Here is a 17,678-nt window from a genome sequence, read left to right as displayed (position 1 = left end):
ACTTTTTTATTGATTTTTCTCTATTACAATAAAACTGGCATGGCGAAAAACATAACTTCAGAGCCGATGTCGATACCGTGTCTTGTGTCAGTATATTTTAAACATATCTATGTAATTGTAGTGGGCTGGCTACCCGCTCCTGCCCTTTGGGGCTTTAAAAACAGCCCTGGGAAGGGGCTTTTGGCTGGGCTGATTGGGGAAATGGTGGCAGCTGGGGGCCACGCCCCAAACTGAGCCCAGGGCCTTATAAAAGGCCAGAGCAGCCAGGAAGCCAGAGAGTCTCTCTCTGAGGTTAGGGAGAGATGGGCCTGGCTGCTTAGACGTTAAGATAAGTACCTAGGGTGAAGCAGGACGGGGAAAAGGCTGAGGGGCTGGGGAAGCTCCAGCCTAGGAAAGCCCCAGGCCTGCGGCCTAGCACGGGGCTAAGAGGTACTGGGGTTTGCAGGGGGCAACCTAAAGATAGGTAAAGCAGCAGGTCCGAACCCCGTTGCCGGTGATGAGAAGGCTGACACTGCAGTCTGTCCCAGGATATGGGGCTCGATAGTGACTGAGCAGTAGCCATCCTGAGGCAAGTGGGGATAGCGTGGTGGGGGGGGTTTCCCCTGAGAGGGGGAGACCCAGTTAGAGTAAAAGGGGCACCGGGTCCAGGGAGGGACACGGGCTGAGAGTAAAGCAGGTGGATCACCAGCCTGCAGAGGGCGCTCCGGACTGGAAAAAGAGCTAAGTTGCGGAGTAACCAGTAGGAGGCGCCGCAGGGGTGAGTCCCGACCCGTTTACAGTAATCCACCTCAATAATGCTTAACTAACTAAAAATCCCAAAACAAACAGGGTCGTTGTCTGTTTCAGTTTCATTGTTGGTTCAAGTCCATCTGCCTTTACGATGTCCAAGCAATGATCTAATTGATAACACATATACCATATGTGTCCACGCAGGCCAAAGAATTAAAAAATAACTAGTGATTTTTTGGGGTGCCTCAACTTTTGAGTGCCCAATTTGGGAAACCTTACCAGGATCTCTTTTTCACATGGAGGGTACTTTGCATTTTCTACAAGTCAGGCTCTTTTCTCGTGTCTCAGATTGGGCACCCAAAATGTGGACACCCAAAATCTCCAGTCGCTTTTGGAAAATCTGTTCTAATTCCATAAACTGAAATTCATCCCAGCGTAAAGGACGCTTAAAACTACCTGTAAACCACTAACATCCCAAATGAGTCCTTAACACAGGGTTTTTAGGGACTTAAGTAGTGGTGCCTAAAGGCTTTGGAGTACCCCCTGCATTGTGGTGGCTTATCCCCATTATTTCCTGAGCCAGGATTTTCATCCATAGATCCTTAATGAAGCAATACACCACAAACAAACTTCAGTTCTGCTTTGGTGTTCAAAAAAGAAGTATGCTGTGTATATAATGGTTGAAAACAATACGGATGTAATCATTGCTTCACCCTTGAATTTTCTGAGCCTTCCACAAATCAGGGTACTGCAGAAAGTGCAACAAGACACTATGTTGACTCCGCTGCCCAGAATATGTACATTTCTGCTGTAGAGTAGCCTCATTTTGGCGGAGGAGAGGCTTGACACAGACATGTCTTAGCTATCTTGACCACAGTACATTCCAGCCATCCCTGCTACCCAACCAAATAAGATCAGTGCCTTGTGATTTATGCCCTAGGTGGAAAAGGAAGAAAACAGTTGAAAGTTAAACTTTTTTCATACTTGCATACAATTGACAACACATCCCACCCCCATGATCCCTTTATCCCACCTCTCCTCTGGAGATTTGGTTTGGAACTCCTGAATTCAATTTAAGCTCTCAGTCTTGATGGATCTGAGAGAATACAATTTGAGGGGTTATTATTGCACATTTAAAATCATAAATATTGGGACAAAGAGTGAAAAATATATGTCAAATCTGGGGCATCTGAGTTACAGCAAAACTGCAGCCGTAAAACCAAGTCCTCCACAGTATTTTCTTTAACTAGTGTACAGTGGACACAACACTGCCTACCTATAATCTGGACTGCATTTTATTTTGTTTTCTTTGTGTTGCTATTTTCCATTCTCAATAGGGGGGAAAATAAGACTCCTTCAGACTCCAGAGATGTGTATACGCATTGGAAGTCAGAGATTAGATCCCAGCTAGAGATGAATATGATGAAAGATAAAAGGCCAGACTCTGTTCCATGCTCCAGCCACAGTAAAGGGGCAGCAACCTCTTCTTCACATTGGACTTTGCCACCTATCTTAGTGGTATCAGAAGAGGCTGGTGGAATTGGTGACCTCACCTTCCAAAGGATCAATTCCCCTGTAGGGTCTATCACCTATTAATCACAGGTCAAATTAAACTTAGTCATTTTAAAAGGTGAAAACAGGCAGGAGGATTTATTATGGGATAAGTAACACAAGATAGGAAAGGGCAATAAAGCATTAAACAGAGTAAAACAGCATAAAACAACTCAGTGGTTTTACAAGTACAGTGGCTTGAAGCCCAGACCCAACCCCTAACCAATATGGGCATAACACAAATAAAATGTCAAACTTATTCCATCTCTAGGAGTGACAGGAGCTCAGGTGTAGATGGCTCACGATGCTCTCATCTGTCTTGCTTCTCAGGTAACTCAAGTTGGGACCTGGAGGACAGCTACCGGACTCAAGAACTCGAGATGGAACAGAGGGTCTCCTTTGATGATGGATAACCAGGTAAGCATGGGTGTGCTGTTGATGTTCCTCTTTCTCCGTTGCATGACCGAGCACAGACACAAGTTGAACCAAACACGGGCTGCCTCCTGAGCGGACAGCACCTGACAGAGTCTGCAATCCCTTTATATAACCTTTCTATCACTAGACAGAATAACAGAGAGTCAAATGACCCTTTCCTGCCTTTACTGTTGCTAGGTAGATTAGGCTTAAACTTTAACCAATCAGAAACATAGGCATCTAAAAGGGTGCCAACTTTGGTAATAAGAAGGTGGACTAAGAGGGAGGGTGAAAGATAAAACAACCAGCAAACCCCCGCCCCCCAAATGACTAAAAGCCCCAACATTAGAGCCAATATTGCAAAGTTTTATCCTAGCTCCTTGAAAGCCTCCACTGTAAAGTGTGACTAGCGGAGGACATTGCTGGAGCATGCTTTGTTCTGGCTATGCTGTGCCGGCTCAACAGGGCAAAGTGAGCTGTTACAAGACAGACCAGTTAAGAAGTTCGCTGTTATCAGGATTATCTAAGTATCTACATGGTCGTCATTACCAAAGCACAATCATTGACAGGTTTTAAACTCATAACTAGAGCTGGTCTGGAATTTTTCAACAAAACATTTTTTTGTTGGCAAAATGCCGGTTTGTCAAATTGGGTGATTTAGTGGGAAAGGGTTGGTTTCGACAACACTTTCATCCGAATGGGTTTCCACAGGTCCAGTGTGGAATTTTGAGGAGTGTCAGGAGGGAGGCCCACCCCAGAACAGCCAGTAACCCAGAGGTAAGGGCATTCACTGGGAGGTGGGAGACATGGGGACTTGACTCTAACCTCTGGACTGCAGGTCAGTCTCTGCAACCCTACTCCCAGCTGTGTGTGGAGGGAAGGCCCCAGAGGGCATTGTTGGAGAGCAAGCCTGCCCTGCAGTGGTAGCTCCCGTCCTATGGAGCTAGGCCCAGGTCCCTGCTCTGGGCATTGTGACCTAGCACATGGATCACAGCACCACCCAAGTGTGGCCCAAACTCCCCTTCATCATGATGGAGCAGTGGCTGGGCCAAATATGGGTGCGTGGCATGGAAACATGACTCATGAGATCACAGTTCCACTCAGGTTTGGCCTGGCCACTTGTCCATCATGTCATGTAATCCTGTGCACCAATTAGCAGTGCTGGGAGCTGGGCCCAGCCTCATGCAACAGGAGCCGCTGCTGCAGGTGGAGTGTGGTGCAGGCTTGCTTGGCCACCCTTGCCTCCTCCCTGCACCTGGCGCAATGAATGTTTGCCTCAGGCCCCATAAACCACCTAGAACCTTTCCAGAGGCCCTCTGGTAGGTTGGGACCCACCATTTGGGAAACAATGGGTTAGGGCACTTATCTGGAATGAAGAAGTTAAAGTCCCGGCTCTGATTCAGGAACATCCCAGGTGAGTGCCCTAACCACTGGGACAGTGGGTCTCTTGGTGTCTCAAAACCTTTTCCCATCCAGCTCTACTCACAACACCTTGCTGAGGTAGGGAAGTATTAGCTCTATTGTTCCCTGGGCCAGGATTTGAACCCAGGGTTAGTCTTCACAATGGTGCCAATTTAGCGCTTTAGTGATCAATGCAGTGGCATCAGTATAGAGGGTCTGATGAAGACCCAATAAGTCAACAGGAGAGCACTCTCCCATCGACTTAATTAATCCACCTCAATGAGAGGAGGAAGCTATGTTGATGGGAGAGCATCTCCCGCTGACTTAGCACGGTGTAGACAACATGTTAAGTCGACGTAAATTATGTTGCTCAGGGAGGTGGGTTTTTTTACACCCCTGAGTGACGTAACTTATGTAGACTTAAGTGATAGTATAGACAAGGCCCAGGTTTCTTGAGACCCTAATCCAGTTTCCCTCTACGAGGCCAGTGATTCTAAACTACAACTAACAACTTGGGGTTCTGAGGCATTGCAAATTTTATTACAATCTAAAGCAAAGAAAACCTCACTCCCCTTGTCCCTTGCACATTCTTGCCTTTAAATGTCAAGTAATCTCTGCTAACCTCTCAAAACACAGACACAAATAAATAATATAGACTTATCATTGAAAGATTTATTTTTTTTTACTCTTTTAGAGTAAATATAAGGAAGTTGTGTGGGATTGAGTGAGGGAGTTAGTGATTGGCTAGTTAGAATAAGCAGTCACCAACCTGAAAAGATTGCCAACCACTAGGCCATCATTCCTACTACTTCATTAGGAGGCAATCCCAAATTCGTTCTCCTGGGCTGTCCTCCTCTGTCTTGCCTTTACACAGCATCTAGTTCTACAAACTCAATTTTTTCTGTGTTCTGTGCATTCTCCCTCCTGCTGCCACCACCATTCCATTAGTTAACCCTGACCACCCATTTCTGGCTATATTTGTGACTGGAGGGCTGCATGATGGGGGGAGTGAACTGTTGTAGGAAAGCTTCTGGGGCAACATTAATCGGAAGCAAAACCCATAAAGATTTGGTTTAATTAAGAAATTTCACACTGAAGTGTTCAAGTGAACTTGAAAATTCTCTAAAATATGTTTATACCATCCTAGTCTCAGCTGTGTTCCTTGGCTATATTGATTTATCTTGCTGTAGCAGCTGTTATTTTCACCTGAAGCTATTGTAAAAATCTGGGATTTTTCCTGGACTTTGTTTTTTGTCATACTTTTCTTGGTTTTTCTTCAGACAGGCTAGGTCTTTATAAATTAACTCAGCTGGTGCACATTTGACCCCAATTTTTGAATGTAATCCCTGGGTCAAGTATTTTTGTGTGTGAGAATAGAATAATTCTTTCTACCCTTAGGCAGTTGGAATTTACCGTCAGCAACCACCAATATTTTTCTATAGGTTTCAGGTAAACAAATAAGCCTTGTACTAAGGCTAAAGCAATTAAGGGGAATTACAATTCCCATTTGAGTCTCCACCCACCTATCAAAATGTGTTCTTGTAAGACAAAATAAAAGTTTACACACATACAGACATGCACACGCACCAGTATATAAGAGGGTGTTTTTATAGATGCAGGTGGACAACTATTTTGCTTTCATGAAAGCAAGATATTTGTTTACTATTCTTTGAAAATGTAAAATGGACATTTATGTGTGTATTTGTCTGACCGTCTGTCTTTTTCTCTGACATTTCTAGGGATTCTGCTTCCACAACCTGAGTGCCAACATATGGTTGCATTCTGTAACATGAACTCATAACTAGATGTATGAAATTCATTCTTTAGTCTCCACCTTTGGGACGTCTGTAGGTGGTAATCTTAGTGACCCTGGATGTGATATCACCATTGTGGCATTTTCATTGACATAGCCCTGTTACATAGACCCCTTGCCCTCAATATAATTTTTGAAAAATTAGCCTTTCATTACAAAACATTAAATCTCTTGTCACTCAACCCTGTAACTTGATGGAAATGTCAGATACACAGTGGGGGTGAAAGACCCCAGTCAGGATTTAACTCAGCATTTCCTTGTTTGGCCATATAGTTTCTAGAGGGGTGGCCCCTCTGGGTCTCTGCTGAGTAACAGGTTCATGGGCAACATAGTAATAGCTAGAAGAGTAAGGACCAAGAAGCCATAATTTTAGTAAGTCTGAACTTTCTGAATTTTAAAATAGCAAATACATTAAACATTTTAAAGTCATATTAAATTCAGAAAGCTGTAGGAAGTGTAAGTGTATACTGTGGACAAATAATACTTAAGGCGCCTTTAATAAAATAACCTGAAGTTGGTGTAATTAACTTTCCATTGTACACCTGATTCTGCTGCCCCCCCCACATCAACCACATTACTTCACCGAAGCCCAAACAGCGTGCCTGACATTTTTCATGTGCTGAGAGTAGAATTTTTTGGAGAAGCTTGTGGAAGCAGGGCTTTGTTCCAGGCTCTCCCATCCCTAGTGACAACAGGTTCGTTGTGTGTTTGCCCAGCGGAAATGGAATATGTGGCAAACTAAAGAAACATGGGCAACCTTGAAACAACTGAAGATCTGTGATATCATAAACAGACTGTCCTATTTGAATGAATTAATAGCATCAGCTTATGTCCTTAGGTGGTACACCATATACATGGTGTAATTCTCATTGACTTTCATTGAGAATTAAGGTGACATATAGGGAGGAAAGATTTCCTGTAGTGTCACATGACCTCAGAGGGAAAAATCACTGATGGATAAGGTCAAATGTACAGTTTAATATTCTAAAACAATCATATTGAAAATCCTTTCTGGAATGACACACTCCCAAGGTAAAATTTGTGTTCATCTAATGAGGAATCAGAGCAGAGACTTGAAGCTTGGCCTCCCACATCACAGGCAAGTTCTCTAACAACTGAGCCAATGGTTATTGTGGGATAAGGTGTTTAGCATTTCTCTGGATTCTTCCATTTTGCATAACTAATTATTCATTGGGCCAAAGAGAAAGACAGCAAAAACATTGGCATGGTAATGATAGGTACAGTGGGTTATGAAAATGAAACAAATACAATTGGAAGAGAGGTGAAGTGACATCATATAAAATGGCTTTGTCTTGGATGTCATCAGAGTAAGATTTATAAGTAGTACAATAAAGAGTCATTCAATAATATCTGTTCTGTACCACGAGCTTGTAAAGTTCTACTCACCCTCTCATCCAGCCTAAAGGATTTATTTTGGCTGGTGAATAAAATATTGTTGTTGTCATTATCATAGAAGGATGAGCGGGGTGGCAAATTTTCATGGCAGTTTTGTAAGGCTACCCTGCCATTTTGGAATATGTTTCCTCTGACAGATTTTGTTTCAACTGTCTCTAAGTGAACAAGGAATCACCCCAGCAAATGGGGAAAAATCAAATCATCAGAAGAACTGATAATTAAATGAACATATCATGGCTGGATTAGCTTTGGATGTAATGCTAACATTTAGATACATCATTTATAAGCACAATCATCAGAAATGTATTCACTTCAAAGGACTTAATATAGCCTACTGAGCTGCATTCACTATAGTTATTTTTAATGTTGCTTTCCAGAGTTGAAGGACACTCTTCATCTTCTCCTTATCTGTGATTTAAATTAAAAGGTCAGAGAGCCCAAGTTTAAAAAATCTGTATTCCTGGCTGCTGTAGCCTATTGGTCATCCTACTCTGAAATTGTATTTTGGAATGATTTATTCCCTTGAGGTATAATGATCATTTTTCAGTTACAATCACTATTCATTCATTTTCTCTGGAGACTCCTTGGTTCACTTTCAGCCTATCAAGTACACATGTAAGATCCCTTTTCAAAGAGGCATGTATCAGTGAAATTCTTCTGCTGGCTTTTCACCTACTAATTGCAAGCAGGGAACTAGTTCTCCTTTTTCAAACAAAGCCACAATTTTTAAATCTTCCCTGAGTTTAACTGTGGTTATAGAACCATATAGTGCATAAATTGTGATCATGATAATGTGAAGCTTTCATCTTAGCTTGAAATAACATCTGCCCACTATAATGTCTTTGAAATCTTGATTGATAAAGGATCTAGACCTGTTTTTAATTACTGTATAATGTATTTGGCAAAGGTTAATATTTTGCATCAGGAAAGAGATCAGAATAGAATTCCTGCAGCCAATGCAGAGAAGAGTGTAGAATTCAGACTTGTGCTTGCATGCATATTTCAACATTTGGGAAAACACAGATTTTAGAAGCTGAGATATTTACTATTTTAATGAGAAATATGGAAGGGCTTTACTGCTCTTTTTGTGTATAAATAAAAGGCTTGTTGGCTTTGTGTATTTGGTACTAAAAGGAATTCACATGCTTTCATTTATTTAATAAATTCTCACTTTCCTAAAACAAAAGGAAAGGAAATTTTTCAAAATTTGGTATTTATAATCTGATTTATATTTTTTGACTAAGTGGACCAAATTCATTGTTGAATCATCTCCACTAAAGTCAGTGGAATTACACCAGTCATTAGTTCAGCCACATTTCTCTGACAAAGTGAAGTTTAAAATGTGGTGCAGGTTCCACATTACATTGAGAACAAAGATGTCTGCAAATTCTGGTTTTGCTATCTGGACTCCGTCCAGTCAAATGAACTATACATAATATCAATGGCCTTGAGTAATGCTGAGCATGTCCTCAGAAATGTCATCACAATCTAGATATGGTTCTTTTTCCATCTTTCAGCATGTTTTGAAGTCTGTCATGCCTTTTTTTTTCTTTCTTTTGCTGGATGTCTGTGTAATCAAATAGCATTTTATGTACTGTAGAAACATTTATTTAGTGTAACAATTCTAGCAAAAGAACTAGCAAGCACCTAATTGCTAAGACATGTAAGGAAGTGTCGTAGTGTGATGATGTTATACATTGAATTCATTTGCTAGATATGATTTAAAGTTGAGTATTTTCAGGATTATAAAGATAATGTTTGCCCTGGAGTGCTTTAGTGTGGTTTTAAAATGTCTCTAAAGATTAGCAGGGAATGGGTGGTTCTGAGGATTAGTAATGAGATATAGTTATTTTTAACTTCTAGGTTTCTGTTTTATATCTACCCCATGTCTCTAGATTCCAAAAGTTATCATTTGACATCTTTTCACTGGTCAGAGCTCTGTTCCAAATGTACCAAAAAATAAAATGGAAAGGAGGCACTAATTGCTATCATCCGGCCAGCCTCAGCAGAGAAGACAGGGATTGAATTGGCATGGAGATTAAGCTATCCTTTGCTCGCAAGAGGTGGTCTCTCCTGGTTGGGGTTGAGGCATATGGATCACTGTAGTCTAGTTAGTATTATCATTATATCTTTTATGTAAACACATAGAGGACATCAGTGGGCAGGGGAGGAGGTAGAGGAGGTATTAAATGCCCTATTTATTGAGGATCATCATGGCTTCAATTAGAATTGTCATGAAAGATGCCATTTTTACAGGAGTACTTTGAGGAATGTTTGTGATCATCCAACCAGTTTGGTTAGAGTTGTTGAGTAAGGATGTCAGTTACTTGTGAACCTTATAAAAACTCTCAGGTTCAGAGGTACCAGTTTCAACAAACATACTTATCTCATTTCTTTAGACATCTTTAATGGGGCCTGATTTTTCCAAAAAGGCTGATCATGGAAGTAGGCTCATGCACACTGAAACTCAGGCCATCTTCTGGTGTCATATACTAGGCAGCCAAAAACTGACGTACTCAAAATTCATTTGGAAAATTTAGACCCATATTTCCAGGGGGGACAATTTCATACATTTGGGTGGTTGTAATAATTTGGCTTTTGATCTTATTTCTCCTCGTGCATCCAAGACATACAAAATCCATCCCTAGAATAGTTTATTTATTTGAAAACGTATCATGTGTTATGCTCTAACAGTAGCTATCATTTATAAGAAACTGGCTGAAAACACATGGAAAACTTTGGAAACTATTATAGTAATAGCCAGTTCTGGTTACAAAATGTAGCAATAGCATTTCCATTCCCCTATTTTTTCACTATTTCAGACATTTAATAAAAACAGTATCTTAAACTAGGTTTTAAGCATTTATTTTTATTGTTTATTTCTCCTCATGCACTCCTGGTCCAAGAGGTCTTAAGGAAGCCAGTGAATATGGATGAGTTTGGCCCACAGGCCTATATTTTCATATAATGTCCATAGCAACTAGTTGTCTGTTGGATGTATTTAGTGCCCTGGAAAGGGGATTAATTGGATGATAGTATCAGAGGGGTAGCCATGTTAGTCTGGATCTCTTTGCCACTAATTGGATGATGTATGTCACCCTTCTGCCAGGTGGAGCCAGCAGGAAGCAGGGCCGGGTTCAATATCTAGGGATTCCTTTTCAACAATACAACACAGACCTGGCTCGAGCCCCCACTCAGTAACCTGGTAAAATTACACACCACCCTGGGTGCCTCTGAGAGGCAATACTTCCCTACTCACAAGCACAGAGTCTGAGTGTAGAAAAGAAACTTAATGAAAGGAGTGAAGTCACCCGACATTAATTAGGGAAAATACCACAAGCATGATTCATAAACATAAAACTGTGAGCAGGACGCCCACCCCAGAGTGCGTGGGGCAGTGCCTTCCACCTCATGTTCTTGAGTTCTACAACCATCAGTTCCTTTTCTATGACCCACTCTGCTCCCTCACCATACCCCACTCACAGTGGTTGTCCTTGGTCAGTGAGGGCCCAGGGTTCAGAGGTGCATCTACGTGACAGGTTTCCGAGTGGTATGTGAGTTCATCTTGCACCTGAGGAAGAAGGCATCTTGCATGCTCTGTGATCTGAGCACTTGCTCTGCCTGGCCACCCTGCCAGCTGCGGCTCCTCACCACCTCATCAGCCACTTGTTCCGCTCACTGCCTTGCCAGCCGCTCTTACTTCTGCACTGCTGGTGGTGGTGGTACTGCCTTCAGTGCTGGGTGACCGGAAAGCAGAGGTCACTGGCCTGGCCTCCAGCTCTGAAGGCAGCACTGCCACAAGTAGCAGCACAGAAGGTTGGCATGCCATGGTATTGCCACCCTTACTTCTGCACTGCTGCTGCTGGTGGCACTGCCTTCAGGGCCGGGCAGCTGGAGAGTGGTGGGTGCTGGATGGGAGGTTCATGTTGCTTGCTTCACAAGAGGTCTATTTTTTTAATATTCTTCCCATCCCACCCCACAATGCTCACTCCAATTTCCACTCCCACCTACTTCCACATTGTTTGTTGAGTTTTAATCCAGCTCCTGCTATTATGGCAATGGATCCTGTGGGACCCTCGGGATCCCCATCCTGTTGCAGGGCTCTAGTCCCTATGATATTTTTTCTATTTTTCTGCACCCACCTCCTGAGTCTGTGCCCTGGACTGCTGCCCCGCTCGCACTGCCCTGGTTACGGCCCTGCCAATAAAACAGCACAGTGTTTGGGTGGCCATTGTGCTGCCATGGCATCCTCATCAAAGGTGATGACGATGGCTTCTGGGTCATCTTCACTCCTCTTCTTTGCGAGTTTTATCAGAATGCTTCTAGCTGGAGTGATGTTTGAAGGTCTTGCTGTAGGGTTTACATTTGACCCCTGAAGTTGTAAGAGGGTATTACAAGGCGAGTACATCCTGCCCCCCTCTTGGGAGGGACAAAGGCTTTGCAGCCCCATAATTAAGTCCATCTGACTGTCCTTTACCTCAGTGCAGCCTGGCCCAATGGCCAGAGTCAGTATAGATGTGGTTTAATGGCTGTAGGAGGATGGACACCACCCAGGGGTATGATGGCTGGGGTAGAGGACCCAGGCCCTTCCTACGCCAATGGGTCCCAGCCCATAGCCCTGTTAGCTACAAGTACACTCATCTCTGGGTCAGCAGGGATCCTACCAAAACTCACTGACTTAACCTTCGGTTCTATAACAGTATCAACATACAGTCCCGTTGGACTACTTCCTACCCTGTCTCCTGATGCGGCAGTGCAGGCATTTCTGGGGTCTCCAGGTTCCTTGGCCTGGGCAGCTCTCCATGGCTCTGACCTTCCTTGGGCAACATCAGGTAGCCAGGTATCTGCCTGGGTCTTGGCAGGCCTGGCTTCCACAATCTGGGACTTCAGCAGCTCCTGGGCTGGAGCCAGTGATGTGCGTCCTCCCTCTTCGGCAATAAGCCCTGACTGAGCTTTTTATACTAGTATTCCAGTTGGAGCACACCCAGCAGGAGCGAGGGAGCGTGGGTTCCTTGGCTTAATATGCAGGGTTAACCCTTCCCTATTCAGTGTGGGGTAACTACACCCTGTCACAGAGGGTCACTATTTGTTGGATGAGGTGTTGTTGCTGTTCTCCTCGCTACACTGTCAACTCCTAAATAAGCTGCTGCTGTTGTTGTGTCCCCTGTTGTTGCTCCTGGGCAGCCATTTGTTGGAACAGTTGGTACTGTTGTTTCTGCAGTTAGGCCGCCTGTTGTTGGAGGCTGTCCAGTAGCCACTTCAATACTTCTACCATCTCTATCCTTTTCCCCCTTTTTTAGGCCTCACAGCAAGTCTGGGATGTTATTTGCTTTCTCTGCCAAATTGTGATGCGGGCTGTGCTTATCTGTGGGGCTACCTAGTAGTTATGTCACTGGGTATCAACTCTCCCATGTCTCTGGACTCCCTCGCTAGCAATCACTTAGTTCTCTCTGCCCCCAAGGAAGCCTGGAGTAAAGGGATGTGGGCAGGGCCTTCTATGACGACTTGTTCCCCCAGCTGCTCCAGGATGATAAGAAAGGACCCAAGGCCAGGCAAAAACCTGGCTGGAGCATGGTCCTCTTAAAGGCCCAGGCTTGAGTAAAATTCTTCTTTTCCTGCTTATCTTGTTCCCTGCTCAGACTCTGCCTCCCCAAGGGGAACACTCCTAACCCACAGTCTCTGCAGCAGCAGATCCTACAGTCAGTCAGAGCTAGCCCACCTACTCCTAAAGTCAGTAAGCTGGGGTCAAAGGCTACTTACGTCAAATTCAGGGAGGGTGATGGTGAATTGGGGCAGGCCTGTGCAGCTCCTTATGGCCCTGGCTCTCTCCTGGGACACTCTCTGGACCTGATCCAGAAGTTGACATGCTGTGGGGGAAGAAGGCAGGTCAGGGTCAATGGGCAGGTGCACGTGCTGTGCAAACGAGCCCTTCCCCATCCCCAAGGGGCTGAGACTTTGTGCTCAGGTGAAATATCTGATTCAGTGATCGTAGAGCTTTAGAAGGGTATTGTTGCACCCAGGACAATGCTTGTATCCTGCAGGTCACAACTTGTCATTGTCTCTCTAGATTGGGACAACGTTCGCTGTTGGGGCTAGTCCCATGCTTTCTGTACTCCTGATGTGTGAACAGCTCATCAGGAGGAGATAGACCCCTTGCCCCTCCCTGGCTCTAAAGACTGGAAAATGTATCTTCTGGTCTCTCCTTTCCAGTCCTCCCTGGTGTTAAGATAAAATTGCTCCCTACCCTTCCTCATCGGGCTCACCTCCAAGATGTATTGGAGCCTGTCTTGTCTTGTTAATGTATGTGAAGATATTCTTTTTCTAAAAAAAGAACAGGAGTACTTGTGGTACCTTAGAGACTAACAAATTTATTTGAGCATAAGCTTTTGTGGGCTAGAGCCCACTTCATCAGATGCTGTAGCCCACGAAAACTTATGCTCAAATAAATTTGTTAGTCTCTAACGGTACATCTACACTACCCGCTGGATTGGCGCGTAGTGATCGATCTATCGGGGATCGATTTATTGCGTCTTATCTAGAGGCGATAAGTCGATCCCTGAGCGTGCTCCCCGTCGACTCCGGAACTCCACTGCTGCGGGAGGCAGAAGCGGAGTTGATTGGGGGAGCAGCAGCCGTCGATCCTGCGCCGCGAGGACGTGAAGTAAGTCAATCTAAGTCGATCTAAGATACGTCGACTTCAGCTACGTTATTCTCGTAGCTGAAGTTGCGTATCTTAGATCAATTTTTCCCCCTCCCTCCCAGTGTAAACCAGGCCTAAAGTGCTACAAGTACTCCTGTTCTTTTTGTGGATACAGACTAACACGGCTGCTACTCTGAAACCTGTCATTCTTTTTCTAGGATCTAAGAAGAGAACTGGTATAAAGCACCTAGTTTGTTAAGGCCACAAAAGTTGAGCCAGGAACCTCTTCTCTCCTCCTGGCAAAGAACCCCAGGTGACTAAAATAACAGGAGTCACATCCCTGAATGAGATTTAAGAAAGACAGTGGTTAAAATTTGTGCCTGACCATTTTTTGTTTCCCTAGACTAGACATTTTAGCAAATTTTAGAATGCCTTGGTGCTCAACACCTTGAAACAACCCTTTCTCCCCCACAAAGTGATTGAATGCCCATTATTTCACCCAGACTCACTACTGGCAGGAGTTAGAGAAGTGTCCTTCTTCTCATTTGACAGTACATGCACAGTAGCTGGAAGATTTTTACCCTAGCAACAACCTTAGGGTCAACCTGGGTGCCTCCTGGAGTCGTGCCTTCATGGTGTCCAATATAGACCCCTGCCAACCTTACACCCCCTCAGTTCCTTCTTACCGCCAGTGACGGTAGCTGGAACTTCCCCTTGCACTTCTCTTGCTTTGGCAAGTGGATTAGCAGTACTCTATATGCTCTGCATAGTTAGTTTCCACTAGTTAATTTAGTAGTTTCCTTATAAGTTTTAGTTACAGGGGGTTCCTCCCACCCGTTTCTTCCCCCATTTGTAACTGGGGAATGCTGCAATTCCCAGGCTTTAAGACTTGCCAGATCTGTGCTAAGCACATGCCCAAAAGTGAAAACTGTTACTGTAATTATTCAGCAAGTATTTTAGAAGAACTAGAACATTAGAGAGAATTGTGAAATGCTCAGGGAAAATTAATGGAGAGAAGCAGCAAAATGCATCTAGTATATGATTGGTTATGACTTATTTGCTTGGTCTTCTCCATGTCACTAGAACCCCAGCTCAGCCAACCAGCACTGAGACTCTGAGGAGCAGGAGGCTGAGGGTTCTCACCAAGGGGTCCTAAGGATAGCTCAAGTCATGGTCAGAGCACTCTTCCAGTCCCACCTCTTTCTGAGGACCTCCCACAATGAAGGCTGCAGACCAACCCCTGCTCGCCAGTGGAGGGAGAGAAGCAGGGAAAAGGGAAACCAAAAATGACAAACCCCAATATCCTCAGTGATTGTAAGGGACAAAGGCCTAGGTGGGGAAAAAAAATTCTCCCACCTTAACCTAGTGTTTTTCACGCCTAGAGTTTGGATGGCACCAGATTGATCAGGCTGAATAGGTACCAAAACTTTCTGAGGTTCTTACCTTCTCAATAGGGACGTCTGTTTTATAACAAAATTAGTTGTAGGAAAGGAGAAAACTCCAAAGAGGCTCCTTGTCACACTCACGTATGTGAACCTGAATTCTCTCTCAGTCCCCAAGGAGAGACCTCATGAAGGAGACTCACTGCAGCAAAGCCACGGGGGCTTCTGAGAGTGCACCTGTCCTGCAGCCTGTCCAGGGTTTCTCTATGAGGTCATTGCCTCCTGACCTCCTTTGACCAATAAGCTGAGATCCTGCAAAAGGCACTTGTGATGTCACTGCCACACCCACCCCTGCCCTGAAGGGCTAATGTCCTACCCCTGGCCAGCCCTTTTGGATATTTGAGCTGCTCCTCTGGTATTACCCCACTCAGTGTTAATTCTGGGGATCAAGCAGGCTATACATGAAAACATCAGAGGCTGTTCCATGTGCTACACATAGTTTTTCATAGATTTGTAAACTTTAAAACCATATTCCAAAGGAAAACTGTCCCATTAAATTTTTTTTTACAGTTCTACTTTTTAGTTTTTTGTAGTCTAAGATGAAGCCTACCCAACCCCACCATTTTCAGATGGAATAATGGGCCTTTTCCTTTTCTAACTGCATACTAGGATTCTACATGGTGCTGTGATGATTAAGTGAGTAGGGAACAAAAGATGGAACAAAACAAAGATCAGCTTTTCCCAAATATTTCAGTGAACAAAGAAAGAGGGAATAAAACCACTTCACATATGTTCATCAATAGGCCAAATCCTCTCACGCATGTGGTGGCTACAGAAGTCGCTGAAGTTCTACACGTGTCTGTGAAAGTCTACTCTCCTTATCTGCCGGCAGAGCTGTACCTGACAGTTACTCACTGTAATATGCATATTTCCCTAATTCTACTACAAGAGGGGCAGGAAAAATGATCTGTCATTACTGCACAGGAAATGTACAGAGGCTCTGGAGATGTTCTATTTTATTGGCCCCATAGTCTCCAATAGGGAGAGAGAACTCTCTCTCCATGAAGTATCCAAGTGCACAGCTCGTTGACACTGGATGTGTCTTGAGGAAAGAAGTTGTGGCTATGGGGGAGGTTTTGAAAAATGTCTCAGGGATTTAGGAGCACAAATTCCATTGACTTTCAATAGGACTTGGGGTCCTCAACTTCTAAAGTTCCCTCCATAAGCAAGAAACCTCTTTAATGTTGAAAAGTTTTCCATGAAGCATCATGCATTAGCCTGGGTTTCCTTAAGGTTAGCTGCTGCCATTCCAAACTCAGTCTGTTAATGTGAAGGAAAATGATCAACCCAATTGTGTGGTCTTCTGTAATCCCTGCAGTGAGGCCAATAAACATGGAATAAGCAGTTTACAAAAATGTGCTCTGTAGCACTCCCCAAAGCCACTGGTGCCAGCTGAAAAGCCATTTTTCAGTCTTTCACAGATAAAGGAAAGCACTTAAGGAATGAGAGCTATAGTTTGGCATTTCTGTGCTAACTAAACCTTGGCTCCAAAGACAAATAGTTTTAAATTCGCCAAACAATAGAAAAGCATTCAACATTTAAATTGTCCATAGCTGGACTATTTCAGGGGTGAACTGATCACTTTATTTCCCCCATAGGACAAAAATCATACCAAAATAATCCCAAAACTAATAAAGTAAAATAAGCAAATATTGTCAATATTATCTTAGAGCTTCACTCGCCAGGAGCACTCCACAATTAGCATTAGTTTGCAAAATTCCTAAAATGCAGAGATTATTTATTATTGAAGAGCTATTTATACTGCAGAGTACTGCACCACTCTTTAATTGCACCTAGCATAAACAATTTTGTGCTAATCCAGAAGAAATGTCCAACAGTTGATAGGTTTTGGCTTGAGTTTTACATTCTACAATTTGTAGAAGCTTTAGACAAAGCTGAATGTTGTTGCTATTCTCCGATGTTGTCTGCCACGTCAGTATTTTCAGTACTGTTGCATAAATAGCAACAATGAGTGCAATGGGTCATCTTGTAAACAGCACCGTCTTCCTTTTATGGACGCATCAGCAAAATTTCTAATGTGACTCATCTGAAGGGACAAGAGCTGTGCACCTATCACTTTGGGTTGTGTTTCTCTCTCTCTAGGTGTCTTGGGTTAACTTGGGATAAAATAGACATGTATTTTTCTCTGAGCTTCCTTACTAAAGTCTGCAGGCATATCTTCCTGATGCATAACTGCCCTGTTTTATGTAGTTCAGCTGACATTTCATGCTTACTTGAGGGAGTTAAATATGTCCTGGGGAAAAATTACACT

At 43.6% G+C, this 17,678-nt stretch overlaps 1 long non-coding RNA gene across 3 annotated transcripts; it reads right to left on the bottom strand.

Moving 5' to 3' along the window:
• Positions 1-790: 790 nt before the first annotated feature.
• On the bottom strand, positions 791-15,556 carry LOC123372034. Of its 3 annotated transcripts, none has more exons than XR_006580061.1 (5): positions 15,408-15,556; positions 13,085-13,191; positions 10,808-11,696; positions 1,763-1,825; positions 791-1,665 (listed from the first exon to the last, which is right to left on the bottom strand). It is a non-coding gene; the product is annotated as an uncharacterized LOC123372034 (long non-coding RNA). The 3 variants fall into 3 exon arrangements; XR_006580060.1 differs by having other exon boundaries at positions 10,808-10,895; XR_006580059.1 differs by having other exon boundaries at positions 10,808-13,191.
• Between the last annotated feature and the right edge of the window lie 2,122 nt (positions 15,557-17,678).

Source organism: Mauremys mutica, chromosome 1, assembly GCF_020497125.1.
Source record: "Mauremys mutica isolate MM-2020 ecotype Southern chromosome 1, ASM2049712v1, whole genome shotgun sequence".
Classification (NCBI taxonomy): domain Eukaryota; kingdom Metazoa; phylum Chordata; order Testudines; family Geoemydidae; genus Mauremys; species Mauremys mutica.
The sequence above is the reverse complement of the archived record's forward strand: the minus strand, read 5'-3'. Positions and strand labels throughout refer to the sequence as shown.